The following is a 5,044-nucleotide window of genomic DNA, read 5'->3' on the forward strand; positions in this document are numbered from 1 at the left end:
CCCCGGGCAGGCTGGCTGGAATCCATGCTTCCAACCACTATGCTCATCTACCTAAAATAGATACACAGTGAATACTTGTCAACGCTAGGAAATGGAGAGTAAAGGTAATTATGGGTTGCTTTGACATTTCTTATGTGTAAAAAGCCCACAATCCATTCCCATTGCCACACTGCCTGAATTCTAGACTCCTTTGCTAGGCTTCTTAATGAAAAACAAAACCATACGTATTCCTCTTAATTTCCCTTCGGACTTTTGGTCTAGGGAGCCTGAAGGTGTGACCACACTGTCTTTATTTCCATTTTTTCCCCCTAGTCTTGATTCTATCCCAATTCTGTCCCCCACTGAGAGCCTAGCTCAGGTCCTGCAACCTCCATGAAGCATTCCTTGTGTCTGCCAGGCTTTGATGCCTATCTTTTTGAACACTCCTGGTCCTACCTTAAACAAGGATCCTTCAAATATTTAACAAATCTTATTCATCTTTATATTTCTTCATGTCTCAGAAAAAATGCTCAATCCACGGTAGGCAAGAAGCCGATACTCCTTTGTTGAATGAGCAAACGCCCAAATGAATAAATGAGACTTAAACTGTTTTGCAACAGATTGTGTCTATAGTCCTCTGCAAAGAGTTGATGAGGTCTTGGTAAAGAAGGATCAGCTTTGACCACTTCTCCATCCCCCACAGTGCCTGGTACAATCTGAATAAGCACGAGAGCCTTAGCCAATACTTGTAGCTGTTGTGGATCAGCTTGGAGTAGGTACAGTAATTTTAATAATTTAACTATAGTTTCTTTTGGATTTTCTATTCACGTAATCATATTGTCTGAGAACAATGCCAGCTATGGTTTTTCCTTCTTATTCTTAAAGCTTCTATTTTTTTTTGCCTTATTTTATTGGCTAGAATATTTAATCCAGTGTTGAATGAAAGTGGTAATAGGAGGCATCATTGTCTTGGGTCTTGCTTCAAAAGGAAAGCTTTTATACTGCATCAATTAAGTGGGAATTCCTGAATCCTTGGTTTTGTGTTTTTAGCCATTATCCTTCAAAATATTGCTTCTGTCCCAACTGTCTGTATCTTTTTTTTTTTGAATCCTATTATATGTTAGAATTTCTCACAGCCTCAGCTATATCTCTACATTTTTATGTCTCATTTAATTCTGAATATTTCATTTGATCTAAGCCACATTTCACAATTTTCTCTTCCTCTCATTTTATCTGTTTTTAAGCTCATCCACTGCATTCTTAAGTTCAACTGCTGTGTTTCTTAATGAAGTTTATAGAGCTTGTATGTGACTCTTGGTTAATAGTTTCCAGTTCTCTGCCAAAAATCTCAATCATGGCATTTATCTTCTTCAACATTTAAGTATTGTTATTTTAATGTCTGTGTCTGGTAAGTCTAATACCTTGGTGTCATTGTTACTTGATATCTATTATCTCTTTTTCTGCTCTTTTATGTTATTTATTTCTCTTGTGCCTGGTTATTTTTGGTTGTATTTTGCTGTTTTTGTGTGCAACTGTTTATAAAAATAGTTTGAGGTTTTAGATAATGCTACCTTCTTCTGCCAGGCTTTTGATTGTGTTTGTAATATGGTAAGTTTTAGGTGTGGGGGTGATGTACAGGAGTGCTGCAATTCTTTAAAGGCCTGTCTGTTCTGGATTCATCCATAAAGATGTGTCTTTCAGGGTCTTAACAGAAAGCAAGGAGGGTTCACCTGGACTCTCCTCCTTGGTGGACCCTGGCCCCAAACTTTGTCTCCCAAGCTCTGGCAGACTGGCAAAAGCTCTCTGGCTCAGTTTCTCAGCTTCTCAGTCACTTTATCTGGAATCAGCACAAAAAAATGGCCCCAGTGCAGAATTATACTTTCTGAGTTTCTGCCTTCTTTTGTGTCCTTCTTCACTGCTATGTTGGTTCCTTGATGCCTTTAAGTAGAATCATTTGTAGCATAGAACTTGCCTTCACAAAGTAGTCTCTCATTACTGAAATCAGAATGCCCCTGTGTTCCTGACTTTTGACTTTAGGTTTCCTGGGCTCTGTTTTCCATACTGCTGGAAGGAACGAAAAATTTTTTGAAATTTACTCATATTCTTGTTTTTTTGTTTGTTTGTTTTTTGTTTTGTTTTGTTTTAGCACTGCAAAGTAAGTTGCTTGGATATTTAAAATCTTAACTATTTAAAGTGGACAAAATGATGGAGGCTTGTTGGAGAGATCGACTGGACATGTTCATGCATACCAAAATATAGCTGGAAAAACTAGTTATGAGTGGTGAAAACAGGCTATTAAAAAGAAAAGCATCCTGTCAAATTTGACTTTCCTGTATCATGGAAAAATTTTATTCCTTTTCACTGCAAAATAGGTGCACTAATGTTGGTTTTTCTACTTAAAAAAAGAAGGCCGTAATGTCATCATATTTGTACTCCTTAGCAACTCTAAAATAACAAACCATAGCATATTAATGAAGGAAAAAGAACAAATTGATGAAAGGACAAGTTTGGGCTTTCACATTTCCTTTGGATTTTTTTTTAAACTAACAGCCAGTGGAGAAAAAATATTTATAACATTTCTTTGACAGTCCCCTTTTAAGGTTTTAATCAGAAATAACTATTATAGGATTTATGCCAAATAGGAAGATATCTTGCTAATTGAGAGATATGTTAAAAACAAAAATAAATACTAAATAGTGAAAATAAAATAACTGACTGCTTCCTTAGGACAAGTAATGCATTTATGTTTTCAGTTATAATCAACAAATACAGAGGAGGTGTGATCAAATACCACTCATAATACAGCATCCAGAATGATTTTTTTTAAATGCAATTCTAATCAGTCTTACAACGGTCAACAATTGTACCTAGAAACAAACAAAAAAAAATCATTGTCTGACTTATAAGAACCCACATAACCTCTATGATCTGACCTTCATTCTTCCTCTTTCTTCCTTCATTGGACTCAAGCACTGCTTGACTTTCTTTGTATTCCTTGAACACACCAAGATTGTTTCCACCATAAGTTTTTGCACCTATTGATCCCTTTCCTGGAAGCTCTTGTCTTCAGCTTTTCTCTTAACTGGCCTCATTTTTGTCATCCCACTTACAATGTAAACTCCTCAGTGAGAACTTCTGTCGCAAAAAATTTAAATTAACCTCCTCTCATTTCCGCTTCTTCCAATTCAGTCCCGTTCAATCAGCTCGTTACATTTTCTTCATAGCATGTATCATTACCTGCAACTCTCCTGTCTATTTATTATTATTATTTAAAGATTTTATTTTATTATTTTTTTAACTTGCTTAAACTCTCCTTTAGAAAATAGAGATCTATTTTCCAGAGCCTAGAACAGTGCCTGTCCCACAATAGGTCTTGAAAATAATTCTTGATGGGCTTTTGACTGTGATATTTGAAAGGTTGTTGCAAAGTATGCTGCTTAGTTTAATAGAGAATTCCATTTCCTACATCAGCAAATTTTATGTCAGAGAAACTTTGTTAGAGTGAGATCCCCCATGGAGAGGTAATTTCGGCCTAAGGGGTGTTAAATGTCTAACTTAAAATGAAGACCAATCCTTGAATAGTGTTCAAACTTGCCTAGAAAATACATATGTACACACACACACACACACACACACCATACACCCTATCCATATGGTATATAGAAAATATTTATTTATATCTTCATATTCACATGGAGAATGAAATCATTCATATTCTCTGAAGAAGAAATGTTGAAGTGATTTTTACATTAAAAATATTATCTGAACAATATTTGTCTCCTGTCAAGCAGTTGGTGATATATTTCTGATTAATTTTAAATAGCAGTGTTTCTACTTAGAAAAATACAGCCCCTCACCCTCACCGTTCCCCCGCCCCAATGGTGCACACACACATAAGCGTACTCTCAGGATTGGGATGATAGAGGGGGAAAATGCTGGTATTAAGACTATAATGGAATTTCCAGTTACCATGCCTACCCTTAATTAAAGACTACATGTATGGGAGCTCCTAAATCTAGCTAAAAGTATGTAACGACGCTCATCTGGCGTAGTATTTGGACAAATAATTAAATCCAGCTGTGATTACATTGTTGTAATAAAAATCTATCACTATCTAGCAAGAGAAGATTTAGTCTTCACCTGTGGCAGGCAAAAATCTAAGATGGCCTCCAAGATTCCCAGCCCTTGGGGTACATTCCCTGGGTAATCCCCAGATCTTGCAGGCAGGTGGGATTGTGACTATGATGGATTTCACTTCTGTGATGAGGTTACATTATATATGTCAAAAGTGAACATTAGGTTCTTTAAATTACTCACGATGAAGATTATCTTGGGTGGGTCTGACCTAATCAGATGGGCAGTATGAATGTAGGAGCCCATAACAACAACACAACCGGCTTCCACACCAAACACTTCAGGGACAGAGGTAGCACACACATTTAGTCATTTTAATGCTGTGATATTAGTGAAATAAATCCTCCCAGAGAAAGGAGGAGCAGTTTATAATTTAGTAATTCCTTCCTTATTTTGCTTTTAAAAACTTAGAGTTTTGAATATAACAAAAATTCAATTTTTGAATATAATATTACCTCAGAACAAAGTTCCCTCAGGTTCTTTATGGTAATTGTAGTCTGCCAGGACCCCTCACACACAGTAAGGTCTTAGGAAGCCTTAAGGGATGAGATCGAATGGACACGGCTCCATAGAGCTGGGGCATGCAAAATGGTCGACTAGCCAGAATCAGTTAGGCTGAAGATAATTATGAATGTTTTTGAATGGTAAATGTGTTGATGGCAAGATTCTTGAAACTGTTCTGCTGATACAGTCACACGTTTGTGTAAGAGCCAGCAGGAGGTGGGTATGGTGCTAACCATTAGAATGCGTTATGTTTAAAAGGAACATTAATTCTCTCGTTTCTGGTTTAAGGGCAAACTACATCCACACTGCGCACTGAGATTCCATCCCAGCCCCTGCAACACTTGCATTCTTTAAGTACTTTGTTGCCTTTTTGCCCCTTTCCCAAGACACGGGCTGACTCCACAGCACCCTCCAGTTGTTCATCTTT

This window comes from Callorhinus ursinus, unplaced genomic scaffold (genome assembly GCF_003265705.2).
Source record: "Callorhinus ursinus isolate GAN/ISIS: 27379988/994484 unplaced genomic scaffold, GSC_fseal_2.0 scaffold14, whole genome shotgun sequence".
In the NCBI taxonomy this organism is placed as follows: Eukaryota; Metazoa; Chordata; class Mammalia; order Carnivora; family Otariidae; genus Callorhinus; species Callorhinus ursinus.